Source organism: Ambystoma mexicanum, chromosome 4q, assembly GCF_040938575.1.
Source record: "Ambystoma mexicanum isolate Mex_15411 chromosome 4q, UKY_AmexF1_1, whole genome shotgun sequence".
In the NCBI taxonomy this organism is placed as follows: Eukaryota; Metazoa; Chordata; class Amphibia; order Caudata; family Ambystomatidae; genus Ambystoma; species Ambystoma mexicanum.
The window spans coordinates 1,145,133,522-1,145,148,470 of NC_090928.1; the positions used below are offsets into that span (position 1 = coordinate 1,145,133,522).

Below are 14,949 nucleotides of genomic sequence, written 5' to 3' on the forward strand. Positions count from 1 at the left end.
ATGCACTTAACATGGCCAGTCTTAAAGTTCTATGCCCGGACAAAGGAGGTGCGTATTACAATGCAACTCCGTCACCCATAGCGGGTCAGCCCCTGGTGGGCCTGAGTTGAAGTTTGATAGCCCATTGGATAGTCTCCACGATCTTCGAATTTTACCATCTACAAAACAAAACAGCGCCCCCAAGGGGTTTCACGCGCACTTGGTGAGAGAGAAAGCGGCCTTTGTGGCTTTCCAAAAACACGTGCGCATTCTGGACATTTGTTAAATGGCGTGATGGGCTAAGCCTCATTCATTCTAAAAACATCACTAGATCAGAGTTAAAAAAATTATACGGTCCCGGGAGGATAGCTCAGCGGCAACGTTCTCACCTTGGAAGCAAGACGACACGGAGCAACACAGGTTCGATCCCCAGGTCCGCGCTTCGAAACCTCTGGGCATTAAGCGCGTTATAAATAACTATCGTATCATATACCAAGCCGTTCTCAAGAACCTTTTTTGGCATTGAAGTTACCATCTGCCCATTACAGGGATTAGGGTGGTTTGAAATCTCCAATGAGTCTGGAGGAAAGGGGACGGGATTTAAGAGTATGGAAATGTTAGTCACTGTAGTAGCGCTGGTACTAGTATATAGGCCGCTTTCCTCCAGACACCCTCCGTCCCCCCACCACCCCTTTTCCACTAATAAGGTCCCAGGTACGACTTGACAAAGGGAATGACGGTTGGACAGGGCATGTGGAGGAGGTACTGTGCAGGCCGTGCCAGGGCAAGCCTGTGCTGAAGATTCTAAGGCTGCACTGCAACATGCTCCGGTCCCATCCCGAGGGACGTTCCATGAGTCTGGAGTAAAGGGGACCAGTGTCACTACAGTGAGTAACATTTCCTAAATCACTGAACATTATAAATCCTGCTTTATGTCCCAAACCAATGACCAATATCTTTCTTGGAGTCCAGGTGGAATAAGGAAAAATATTGGGTAGGAGATTTAGAATCCTAATTGGGGAAGGCATGTGTGGTCGAGTCCCAAAATTAAAAGCCATTAGCCATGCAGATTTATTATAATATTTGTCACAAATGTACATTTTGTTTTATTAACTATGTTTCCAAACTTCATAGATTTCTACGACAGTAAAGAGCCAATATCTGGTGATAGTTCATTTATTGATATTGATATTTTAATTCTATCGCGCTCGTACACAAGTGTTTCAGAGCACGACAAGGCAAGGGAGGGGAACAGGGAAGAACAAAACAGCAATCTTACTAGGCCCAGTGACATTGAGAACGCGCAAGTGCATGGGAGAGGGGGAGAGGGAGGGGAAAAGTACAAGGAAGGGGGGAGAAGTGGAAAGTGCAACGCAGAGGAGAAACAGATAAATAACAATAAATAAATAATAAAGGCAACAAACAGTTTTAGTGCAGCCAGCAATTTGCAAGTGCTAGGTTTAAGGCAGCAGACAGGGTAGGTCTGATAAGTGCAGGAAGAAAAAGGGGGGGCTGTATGGGTACAGATACAGACCCCAGTGCAGGGGGTGGCCCGGAGCCAGTGCGGGAGGGTGGCTGGGAGAGCAGGTACCTGGGACCGGAGGACAGAGGGTGGCCAGGTGCAGGTGCCAAGAGAGAACAGATCAGCAGGGGAGAGGGGGAGCGAAGGCAGAAGAAAAGAGGAAGGTCTTGAAGCGCTTCCGGAACCGGAGATGGTTCTCCTCAAGTTTTAGAGTGGCAGGGAGGCTGTTCCAGAGGGAGGCCTCAGTCGAAGACAGAGATCTACTCCCAGCTCGTTTCTTTGAAAGACGACTGACCCTGAGGGAGTTAGAGGTAGAGGAGCGAAGAGCTTGAGAGGGGAGGTATTTGGGGAGGGATAGCTGAAGGTATTTTGGATCCAGGCCCCAGAAAGCCTAGTGGACAATGCAGAGGGTTTTGAATTTAATCCTTGCATCCACTGGGAGCCAATGGAGAGATTTCAGAGCTGGAGAGATACGATCCCAGGGCTTGAGGACAAGGACAAGTCTTGCAGTCCTGTTCTGGATTAGTTGCAGAGGGCGGAGAGTAGAGGCAGGTAGATTTAGAAAGAGGCTGTTACAACAGTCCAAGCTAGAGAGAACCAGAGCTTGGGATACCATGAGCTTTTGGGGGAAGGAGAGGAAAGGCAGAGTACCTCTGAGGAGGTGCAGTCGGAAATTTGACTTTTTAGAGACCTCAGAGATGTGGGTGGAGAAGGAAAGGGTGGAGTCAAAGATGACCACGAGGTTCTTAGCCTCGCAGGTGGGGGTAGGAGGAGGGCCAAGGGAGGCCGGCCAGAGAGTGAGGGGAAAGGATGGTGAAGGTGTGCCGATGAGGAGGATCTCCGTCTTGCTGGCATTCAGACAAAGATCATCGGCAGCATACCAATTTGAATTGCAGTTAGGCAATCAGAGATGAGAGAGAGAGAGTAGGTGGCAGAGGGCAGCCTGAAAATGAGTCGAGTGTCATCAGCGTAGCACTGGAAATTTGACCAGAAAGTGGCAATGCAGTGGGCGAGAGTTGACAGATAGAGGAAGATAGATGAAAGGAAGGACCCGAGTTGGACCTGGGAGGGTGGATCTGAGAGGAAAGAGGTCAGCCAGGCCAGAGCCTGATCAGTGAAACCCAGGTTTTCACAGAGATGGTTGAGAAGGATTGTATGTTTGACCGTGTCAAAGGCATAAGAGAGATTGAGGAGGATGAGGACAGAGGGAATGTTGGAGTCAAGGTTGGAGAGCAGATCTTCACAGATTTTTAGGAGAGCAGTTTCCGTGCTTCTGACAGCTCCGAAGCCAGACTGGTGGTCATGGAGACAGCCAACAGAATTGGAATGAAGATTAAGCGGAGAGATGGCCAACTTTTCCAGGAGTTTGCCAAGAAAGAACAATGGAAATTGGGCAATAGTTAGCTGGACAAGGACAGTTGTGGGTTTCTTGAGAAGAGGATGCACAAAGGAGTGCTTCAGAGGGGAGGGGAAGGATACAGAGGCAAATGAGTGGTTGCAAAAGTCAGCAAGGGCTGGAGCGAGGGTGTCAATGTGGTCCTTGATGGTTTTAGAGGAACAGGGATGAACCTGTTTTGACGAGGCTTTCATAGATCGGACTGGTCTAGCGGCCTCGTCAGGGAAGAAAAGAGGAAAGGATGAGGAGGTTGGTGGGCAGGTGGCTAAAGGAGGGTCAGCAAGCACAGATGGGGAGGGGAGGGGCGTGGGTAGAGAGGGTGGACAGGATGTCGTGGGTTTTTTAAATGAAGTGAGAGGCAAGGACATTGCTAAGAGCCTGGGAAGCAACAGGAGGGGTAGAGACTGCAGCAGGGTTGGCCAGCTCCTTACAGATTTGAAAGAGTTTGGCCGAGTTGTTAGATGCCGCAGAGACATGTTAACTATGTTTCCAAACTTCATAGATTTCTACGGCAGTAAAGAGCCAATATCTGGTGATAGTTCATTTATTGATATTGATATTTTATTTCTATTGCACTCGTATACAAGTGTTTCAGAGCGCGACAAGGGAAGGGAACAGGGGAGAACAAAACAGCAAACAGAGTAAAGTGACTATATTACAATAGCAAGGCATTTTCCAAAATGTAATAATTTTCTGTGCTTTCTTTTACACTAGATGAAACTGCTGAGCAAAGAAATATAAAACACATTAATGGCTATAATATTTTGTATAATATAACACTATAATAGACATGTTAGCAGAAGCAAATGGTAATTTGAACACTTTCCTCCTCTTTCCAAAGGAGATGATAGTTTTGGAGAAAAATTGCCCTTCTGTTTGCAGTGAGTTTAAATATCCAGAGCATTACCCAAACAACAGGCAGAGGCAGAACGCAGCAGAGCCGCAAGCCGACATGAACACATCTAAGATGCTGCAGTAGTCAGGGTGTGCATCTAATCTGCAGGCCCGGCTATTGAACCACTACAGCATTTAAACCACAGAAAGTGTTTGCCAATGTTTGTTATGGGTTAATTGTGGAGACAAAAGATAAACCATTCAGGGAAACTAAGGAAACTCCTCCTGAGGTTCATCCAATTATAGACAAGGTTACAGACACACCCACCACCTAAGGTGAATAAAAAGGGCAGGGTGAAAAAAGTGGAGGCTGCAGATCTAGAGAAGACCGGTTTGTTCCTTACAACTTCCTGTGGAGCTATGGAGGCTGCTGCCTGCCCTGAGGTGGCATCTCTGTTAGGGGACATATCAGAGACTGAACTGGATCCAAGGTGAAGAATGCTGTAATAGGCCCTTGGGAGGGATATTTGCGAGTGCCCACAGCCCTGGATGAATACGAAGTGCAATACATTACAGGTCCTGTAGATTTCTGGTCAAGAAAGGTCCTGTAGATTTCTGGTCATGAACGCTGAGATTTCACATGTTTTTGGGAAGCAGGTTTGTGAATGCTGAGATTACACAGGCCTTGGAGAAGACTGTTTTATTGTTTAAGATCCACAGACCATGGATAGGACTGTTTGTGAGGTTTGTTACACTTCTTTATAGTGAAAGATTGGACATTGATAGAACTGGTTTTGTGAGCTCTAATAGTGGACAAGTTTAGGAACATTTGTGTTTAAGCATAGATTTTGCCAAGGAGCTGATAGAAAAGCTACAAATACTTTTGGACATTTCAATTGGCTACTTTCTTTGGGCATCGTTGCCTAGAACAACAGGGTGTTTCTCAATGGACAAGGGCTAAGTAATATTAGGATGCAACTCTTATGATTTATGGGGCACCTCATTCTTGATGTTGGAAGCACGTCTGATATTTCCTGGTTGTTTTTGAGTCATTTCCTATCATTTCTAAACTTTGCACTAGTTCCTTTAGGTCTTTGGTCCCATCTTGACTTGCTTTTTTTTAACAAAATATTTTTGTCACTTGTGTCATTGGTCAACCTTCCGACCATACTGCCTGCAGAATTTGAAATCTCAGTATCACATACTTTCCAGAATGAAAGTAAGATGCCTTTTTGTCCGGCAATCAGTATCCTTCACTGGGCCTTTTAATTGATTTACTTACTTACATAGTGCTGAAACCGTAATTGATCCCTTTAGCAATAATCTAGTCAAACAATGGTCAACATTGAACAATTCTTCCTTGCCAACAATTTAGTATATACATCGAAATTACTTTATACTACTACAAAGATGAAACACAATGTGGGAGAATAATTCACCTGTTAAGCACTCCTCTGGCTTGGGGGCCAGCCTACACATAGTTAAGTTAAAATCACAGCAGGTTTGGTTCAGCCCTTCATCGTTCAAGGTTTGTCAAGTAACGAGGTAACATTAAACTGGGCAATCAAAACTATAATTACAATGCTTCGAGTTAGGAAGAATCCAGCATGAAGCACTATATAGAAACCTAACTCTACTACTAAAATAATATTATGGATATTTAGATCAGTTTAGTTTATTTGTATAGCGCTGTCGAACCTTGGGGTAACTGAGCACTTTATAATTAGGATCAACATTGGGTACAGAAGGTTGCACATACAATGTGAAGGCAGAAGAAACAATACAACGGATAGTGTGAGGGACCGGGTTACAAGTTGGTCCTTGTTGAGTCAAATATTAGTTAGAGAATACATGCGTCACATCTATTGATACACAGGCAGCATAACATGCAGATAAGACAGATGTCGTGCTAGGTGTCGCTGACAGTCTATTGCTGAGATGTGAGTAGATCCTTTACCTTGGGTCGGAAAGACCAGAACGAAATGTCTGCTCTGATGGTCATCGATAATGCATTCCAGGCTTTGGCTGCTTGCACTGGAAAGCTAGCTCCCCCTGCTGATTTTAGGTTGAACCTGGGGATGGTGAGTTGGTGTAGGTAAGGAGATCTGGTGGGTCTAGTAGAGTTCTGTCTCGTTGATTTGTCTGATAGATAGCGTGGGGCTGTCAGATAAAGGCATTTGTGTGTGATGACTAATGTTTGAAGTTTAATTCCGTCACGGATGGGGAGCCAGTGATGTTTTTTCCTGGCAGCGGAGATGTGGGCCTTGCGCTGGAGATTCAGGGCGCATCTAAGGGCGTTGTTTTGGAGTATCTGTAGTCTGTTCAGGTTGTGGTTCATGGAGCCGAGGAAAAGGGTATTACAATAGTCCAGTTTAGATAATATTAGGGCCCTGGCCAGTGTGAGGCAGCCGTTTGTAGATAAGAAGGGTTTGCAAGCATTGATGAGTTTGTTGGTGTATGCAGTGGATGAGATGGTAGCATTGATTTGTTTTTTGAGGGAGAGTGTAGAGCCAAGATATACGTCCAAAGTTTTGACTTCTTTTGAAACTTTTATATTGCTGCCGTCAATAATGAAGGATTGGTATCTGAGGTCGAGTTTATTAAGGCGGGCCTGTGATCAGACAATCAGTAGTTCCGTCTGGTCGTTGTTTAAGCAGAGGCTATGGGTGGCCATCCATGCTTGGATTTCAAGGTAGATCTCATTCCGTTTTGCAACGTCTTCATCATAGTTCCCTGTGAGTGCGATGAGGACCTGGGTGTCGTCAGCGTATGTGACTCCCAGGTTGTCAAGGTAGTCAAAGAGGAGCTTGGTAAAGACATTGTAAAGTGTGGGGGAGATGCAGGAACCTTGGGGGACTCCACATTGGATGGGGACAGCGTCAGCTGCAGCGCCGCCTGACAGAGCGAAGACCCTGGTTGTTCTGTCCGAGAGCAATGACTTGATCCAATTGGTGGCATCCTGGGAGAATGCAGCAGCCAGGGAAAGATGTTGGGTAAGTATTTGGTGGTTAACTAAACTGAAGGCAGCAGACAGATCTAACAGGAGCAAGATGGCCAAGTTGCCCTTGTCTTTGGCTTCATCCGTTTGGATTTTTAGGTCCAGGAGGGCTGTTTCTGTCCCATGCCTGGTTCTAAAGCCGGATTGTCGCAGACCAAGAAGGTTATTGTCTTCCAAATGTTGTTGTATTTGGAGGTATGCTACTCTTGTCTATTATTTTTAGAAGAAAGGGGATGGTCGTAATGGGCCTATAGTTCGTAGGTATATTGGGGTCGAGGTTGTTTTTTTTAGTAGTGGTAGGACCTAGACCTCTTTGAGGTTGTTAGGGACTGTCGAGTTTTTAAAAGATGAGTTGATCAGTGTGGTGATAAAGGGGGCAAGATCTTTGGCTCCATCCTTGATAACTGAAGCCGGACAAAAATCACCTAGGCAATTGGATGGTTTTAAGCTGGCAATTATGTTGATTACTTCGTTCTCTGTGACTGGTGAGAAGTGGAAGAGGGGGCAGTTCGGCTGGGGGGCTTTGTGTGTATCGTTCACGTAGTCTTTAGCAGTAATATTGGCTTTTTTGGAGGCTATCTTGGTTTGCAGAAGGGCTATTTTATTAGAGAGTGCTTGCTGGATGTTGTTGCACCAGGTTTTTTCCTTGATGCAGTCATCAGTAGGGGGTACATGCGATTCCAATTCTCTTAGGATGGAGAGTAGCTCTTTCATGCGAGATTTGGAGTTGTGGATTCTAGTGGTTTTGCCTTAGTTATAGCCGCTTTGTATGTGGCTGCTGTCAGAGAGAATTTTTCTTTGGTAGAGATGGACAGGGCTTTCTTCCAACTAGATTCAGCTGTTCTCTTGAGGTTGCGTAGTGCTTTTAGTTCTGCCGAGAACCATTTGTTCACATGGGCAATTGGTTTGATCTTTCTTAGTTTTAGAGGTGCTATCTGATTTAGGGCTAGTTCCAGTGTGTCATTGTAAAGTTTGACTAAGGTTGTGGGATTAAGAGTAGGTGTAGTAAGGGCAGCTGAAGTGATAGGGTGTAGAAGTGGTCTAAGATTCTCAATCGTTATATTACGTTTATTCCTGGCTAGAGATTGCTGAGAGGCAATGGGTGGTTGGCTTTTTTGTGGAGTATTAGGTATGGAAAAAGTGTGGAGATGGTGGTCTGACCAGGCGCACGGTGTGATGTTGGTCAAGGAGATATCACAGTTGGATTCGGCTAGCCAATCTAAACTTCTGCCTTTGGCATGTGTCGGTTTGTTGATGCGTTGCGTCAGACCCGATTGTGTGATGGTGTCATTGATCACAGAGGCTTTTTTGTCATCTGGGTCCTGGAGGCCAAGGTTAAAGTCTCCTAATAGTATAATCTGGGAGCCTAGTTTTGTATTTGCTGTCAAGAGGCGAGAGATGTGTTCCGCAAAGGATGTCATAGCTCCTGGAGGTCTGTAGATGAGGTGAAATAGTAGAGATTTGGAGCTGGAAAGTGGGAGTTTAAAGGATAGGAGTTCAGCTGATATGTCTAGTTTGGTGACTTCACAGATTTTAAAGTTAGATTTTGCAATAACAGCGAACCCGCCACCTGTCCCGGTTATTCTATCAGCTCTAATAATAGAGTAGTTCTCTGGGATGGCAATAGCGAGAGATGGTCCGGCAGCCGCATGTAGCCAGGTTTCCGTCACTGCAAGGAAGTCCAGGTTATTGGAGGTTAGCGCATCAACTATATCGAGAGAGTGGGCTACTAATGATCGTTCATTGATAAGTGCACCTTTAATTGTGGCAGTGGCAGGAGCCACTGAGTCGTAAGGTAGGAGGTCATTAGCTGTATAGATGCGAGATGCTTGTGGGTCAAGGGGTGCCGGTATGCGGTCCCCTCAGGAGGGTGTTCTCAAAGGCCAGTGCGCAAGGTTAGTGCGAGATCTTAGTCTAGTATTTCTTAGGAGTAAAGGCATGCAAGGTCTATTGGGCGTGTTCAAGCGGGAGCCAAGTTTAGTGTTTCTCAAATGGGTAGGGTGGCGAATTTCAAGATCCATTCTGCTGGTGAATGATCATGCATAGTTTTGGTAAGTATATTAGGGGGTGTTTTGTCCCACGTATTAGGTGGAAGTTTAGAGGGTGGTATGTTGTGGAATAGAGGGAGGATAGTGGCCATAGTAAGAGTCCCACTTCTTAGTACGGTCATAATTGGGTGCTGGATTGTTGCCCAAGGGTAGCGTATGTTGCTAGGAGTCTGATAGCAGTAGGCTAATTTGAGTTATACAAACAGGTTGGATCAGCACTTTACAATAATAGGCTATTTCAACTGTGCATAACTTTACGATAATAGGCTATTTCAACTGTGCAACACTTTACAATAGTAGGCTAATTTCGAATGTGCATCACTTTACAATAATAGGCTATATGTAGATGTGTAGCATGTGATAGCAATCTAGTTCGGCCGCTTGCCATGAAGTTTAATATGATGGGAAGGGGCTGGCGGATATAGATAGTAATGGGTTTCCAGTTTAGACTTGACAAGTAGGTAGCAATGTACTGTCTTGTAATAGTGCTGACTAGCCTAGTCGGTGCGTAGCGTTGCCGTTGTAGTTTGGGTTGGGTGAGCAGTTGGTGTCACTTGTACAGTTCAGCGGGATGGAAGACTTAACGCATATGAGTGGGGGTTCCATAGGTAGGTGCCGTTAGAGCATTAATTGGACGCTTACCTTGTATGGGCATGTGGTGGACAGGTAGCGTTACTAGACTCTTGGCTCAAAAGGTGCTGACAGGCACGGACAGGAGCGTGCCTTATGATGTGTCAGGGATAGGAGTAGGCAAGGACAAAGACAGGACACACATAAGGGTATTGTGGGGGCTGTTATGTCTGGGTCTGCTGTACAACCATTTCCTAAGAAATTGCAGCCGTATAAAAGACTGCTTTGCCCTATGTGCAGGAAAGTAGCACTAAAAAACTACATTGCCCAGCAGAAGGCGTCGTGGAACTACAAATCCCAGCATGCTCTGGCCCAATCCGGACCAATCAGAAGCCAAGACGGACATGGCACGCCAACGCGGATGTGCAGAGCCCAAGGCACGGGGTTTGCGATTAAGACTTCACCGCGAGAGGACGTGCGCACCGGAGCTCATGGAAAATCACACGCAAGGGGCCCAGTCCCACCCAAGGGGCCCAGTCCCACCCAAGCAGCAGCCCGGCCCCTGGCCTTTGCAAGATAAGTACCTGCCTATACCAGAACCTAAGGAGAACACGGGGAAAGTGCAGGGGGCCATCGCTTGCCCATCCATAGCCCCTGCACCTCCGAGTTAAAGATAAGTGGGTGTATCTTTGGCGCTGCAGTGCGCAGCTAGCATTTTGGCTGGGGAATTAACCTGTTCAAGGCTCTGTATAAACTTTTGGGGTGTCTCGGCCTCTTGGAAACCTGGAAAAAGGCACAGGAGGAGAAAAAACGAGTGGCACCATACTTTCCAAATGCACGTATGCTTGCAAGGGTCTGGGGAAAGACCACTAGTGCGAAACTAGAGGAAAAAAGGTTACGCCGGCAAGGGTCTGAAGAAAAGACCACTTGTGGCCAATTGTGAATCCTGGTGTATTCTTACTTATCTCTGGCGCAATCTGTTAGGAAAGATTTCATATTTGAATTTAATTTTCCCTCCATGTGTCAACCCCCAAACATTTTGCTGCTGTTCTACACCCTGATCCAACCTTTGCCAGAGAAGCGCAGCCCTCAGCCACACTCCTCTGGGTTTTCGCTCAATTCTTATGGGGAAACTGACATGCCCTTAAGACAGTCAGTACTGGGAGACTTTGTTTCCCTTGGTCCATTCCTCATGTTGCAGCTTTTGTGCAACATGTAACAGGTGTACAATGTAATTTACCTTACAGTACACTTGGGTCTCTAGTCATTCCAAAGGCCCTAGAAACTCTCGCTGGACTTATTTATGAACTGTGCAGGTGTGTCACGGACGTTTATCTATCGTTTATCTTATGTTTTGACCCCTTTTTTGCCATGTTAACCGCATTAACCGCGTTTGGCACAAATAGGTGGCCTGGTTCCAAAATGGCCATGCCACGAGGTTCTTTGTCCTGTCCTTTGGCCATCTTGCCCCTTCACCTTCCCCAGGTCGAGCCGTCTCGGGCCAGTCCTTATTTGGTCAACTTTCCCACGAAACCCAATGCTTTTGCGGGCTTCTGCATGCCTTGTGTGTGCCCCTCCAGGATACGGGCTGGGATGTCTGTTCCCAATACACATCCTGGGTGCCAGAGAGTCTAGAGTGTCCTGAATGCCTGGGACCACTGTGGTCCGTGATTGGTCTACGTATGGAGTGAGTGTTTGTGAGCAGATCTCCCATTGGGTCCTCTCCATTTTGGCGCAAAGGGAACTTTGTAAGAGGAGGCTGAAAACACCACTACCATGTCGATCTCCTGAGTTCACACCGAACAAAGGATAAGGCGCCAAGTATCCTGCAACAAGAAGCCGAGTCGAGGAACCGCTGGTGATCCGCTGGAAGGTTTGGCACCCTGAGCCCGCTGTCGTCCCTTGAGACCCCTCTGCATCTGATCGTCCTACAAGGTCTGCGAAGACGCTTCGACCCATTGGAATAGTTGGACCAACTATTCTCGGCACCTTCATCAAACCCTGCAAGTAAGCCTCATCGGAAGTGTCCCTGGGCCAACCAGTGGGCTGACCAGCTTACATGGGACGTTTGCTCTGTCAACGCTGCCGTTTCGGGGAACCCCTCGAAACTTGGCATACTGCTAGCTCTGTGTCCACGGCACCCTCACACTGAATTTCGTACACTTGGCATTCCCAGGTCTGAAGTGAGACGAGTGCGCCCGGACCAGAGTAAACGCGGTTGCCGTGTTGCCCTGCTGTGGCAACAACCTGTGCACATTCGCTGCATTTGTGACCCCCTTGACCCTGAATCCTGCTACTGCGGAAACTACACTGTCAAAACGTCCTGATTGTCGCATTCGAACCTGCCAGTAAAGTGAACGGAACTGGCAAAGTCTGGGTCTGCCTGCGTCGGGGACCGGAGAGTAGTCCATACCCCAACCGTTGGCCCCTAGTGCAGGAGCCCATTTCTTTTCTACCGCCGTTGCGAAATAGCGACTCCATCCCGCACTCTCAACCTGCCTCTGCCCGCAAGTGGAGGTCCTGCTTGAGTAGTGGGGACTTGTTCTTCATCGACCACATCCACCTTCCTGAGCTGCTAGTGACCCTTGAAGAGACCCTATCTCATCCATTGGCACCAGCGCGTGCAGGTTCTATTGAGCATAAGGCGCCTCTCTTCGTAGGGCTTGGACTGCCTCTTAGGTGTATTTCTGATGATTAACTGGGTCTAAAGATTACCTGCACTGCCCGTTTTCCTCCCCATCTAGGTGGTCTACATATTCTGTGCTTTTAACTCCTTAGACCCCTCGGTCTTGTATATATATTGTATTGATTGTGATGTATTGGTTTACTTTAGTGTTACTGTGATTCTTTGCTATGGTATATGTTACAAAGGCCTTGTAATAAATGTGTCTATATTTTTAATATAACACCTGTCTGGAGTAATTCATAAGTGTCCTTGCTTTGTGTGCTCATTGAGGTCTTTCAGTCACCCTCACCCCTCTTGAGACTTAGTCTTGACCGCCGCCATTGCTACCCTGATTGGTCTGGCTTGTCTAGAGGTTACCCTGTTCCAAGAAACTAGGCTGGCCTTCTGAACATCTGCCCCTCCAGGTCAGAGTTCAGAAATCCGTCTTAACACAATCATCCACGTGCGGTGCCGCGTCTTGATGGAAGAACGTTATGCGTAGTGTGTTGTATGCATGTGAGTGTGGCATGAGTACGAGGGCATACACTAATATTGGTCCTTTCTTTTAGCTTGGACCAGCTGTGTGAACTCAACAGACGTGCCATAGTACTTGACCACCCTACCACGGACAGGACACTAAAGACCAGAGCTAAATCTGCATGCCAAGTTGTATTGCCTAAAATCTGTGTACTGATATTATGGCATAGGGCTAGCCAGTGAGGGGCAACCTTATGTGCAATATGGTGCTTATGTGATAGAACAGCTAAGTGGTGCCAAGGACACCTGAACAAAAGTGTGCAACAATCAAACCTTCCCTAAAATCCCCCATCCCAACCATAACCTCTACCTCATCCTCAATTCGGTTTTCCTAATCTCCCCCTAGCCATCCAAACTTCGAGACCCTAACTCTCCTTCCCTGCTCTGGTCAAGGAGGTCCGTGTAAGCTTTGACTTGCGGGCTCCGCGACCACAGTGGGGGTGGTTGGTACTGCGTCGCTCCTGCGCCATGGACCTGGATATCATGACATGATGTGTGCCTTAGGTTAATGTGCCGGCTCTCGCCTTCTGGCGGCCTGAGGGTGCGGAAATAGGTGGCCACAGGCAATCGTCGTCGGATCAACAAAAGACCTAGTTGCCTAGCAACGAGGAAGCTAAAGGAGCGGCGGCCATTTAATCATCTTGGAGTATAATAATGAACCTCTGCATATAAAGAAAATTGTTTAACGTTTGGTCCATGTAACCACCATAGAGAACAGTCTTTATACAGCCTGATCTTGCTCTTAAGGAGCAACATCTATTCAGTTAAGGTTTTGTGATGCTTCACGGGATCTCGTCACTTCTCCCCAGGAGTGGGTTTAGGGGGGTACTTGCTGGGTTCCATGTGATTTCATCGCCTGCTGTTTCACCACTGGGTTTTTGACTGCAGATTATTTTTCAAAAAAAAAAATCACATTTTTTTTTGGTTCTTGGGGGGGTTACCCCCTGAAACTCCAATCCCCTTTATTTTTATATCCCCGTACACCCACACCCAATTTATATAATTGTTTTAACCCCCCCCCCAAAATATTCTAGGATTGTCAAAAAAAAAATCTGCTGCAAAAAACATCCGGCGATGAAATGACGTTGTACCACTCGCCGATGAGGCTGTGGAGGTGAGGTTGCTACCAAATAGTCCCCCAGGAGGTGGTGGAACGTGGGTTCTCGCAGAGAGAGACTTCACTCATGGGATAAGTTCTCCAGCTCCATGAAGGAACTTCCTAACACTCTTGTCCTTGCACTCATAAAAACCCGAAAGTCTGCAGAGTACAACTGAAAGTACTACTATGTGTTACTAAAACATTCCCTCCCTTCCTTCTTTGAGACTTGACACCACTCAGACAAAGAAGAATGGCATACTTTTTTTCTAAAGTTTCTGGAAGCATGAAGAGTACCTCATGGAAACAACCAAAAGACTATGCCACTGCACTGGGGTGGGCCCATCTAGAAGAGAAAAACAGGAACGACTGAAAGAAGGGAGATGCTGGCAAGGAGCCAGCAAAGCCTAGGAACTTTGAACCTGAGAACAGGTCAGCTGTGCAGAGAAGTTGGTCCTCGAAAGAAACGAAACGGAAGAGTGAAAGTCACAGGAGTCGTCCCATGACCTGACAGAGAGCTGAGTCACTTCAGTGCTGGGGAAGTCAAGGTGGTGGCGTGACCTCTGGGAGCTGGACCGCTAGCCCCAGGCCTTCATGTTGTCGTGCAGGAGAACCAGAAAGAAGCGGCAAGCGAACAGCAAACCACCTGCGACTCTGGGCAGAAGCAGACATGCGTTCCCAGCACAAAACAGGTAACGGCAACTTCAGGAAACCCGGTGGAGTCCAGGGAGACCAGACAAGAAAGCCTTGGAAGTAAATCTCCTTTGTCAAAGTGGTGATACCCAGAGAATCAAGAAAGCCTCAGGAGTAATCGCCCTCGTCACAGTACCAAAATTCAGAGAACCAAGAGCCAAGAAAGCCTCTGGAGTAATCTCCATTGTCACCTTATTGATGTCCAAAAGGTCTGAAAATCGAGAGGAATCTCCCTCGTCACAGTGATGATCCAAGAAGGCAAAAGGGGATTCTAGGCAACAAGAGCTATCTGGAGATAATCTGTGTAAAGTCCCACGACAGGGATGAATTGCAAGAACTGTAAAGCAAGCATTCAGAAGACATTGGGAAGAAATGAAGAGACTTTTGAGGACTATTGTCAAACAATATTTCAAGGCAGCCTTCAAGACCGTGCAAGGTGGGTCAAGAGAAGGAAGTCATTCTCTTGACCACACTTTCTATGTTGAATCAGAAACTAGAGCAAATGATTGATGAGAAAGAGATAAAGACTGAGCCAGTTTACCAGTAGAATGGAGCCATTCTCCTGGTGCTATTTTCATTTGGATGCAGACCACATTTTTAGACTAGTGGTA

At 46.8% G+C, this 14,949-nt stretch overlaps 1 protein-coding gene across 2 annotated transcripts in view; it reads right to left on the bottom strand.

Annotated features, from left to right (window-relative positions):
• The window catches only part of SLC4A1AP (solute carrier family 4 member 1 adaptor protein), a 363,679-nt gene that overhangs the window by 56,646 nt on the left and 292,084 nt on the right, over window positions 1–14,949 (bottom strand). The window lies entirely within an intron of this gene.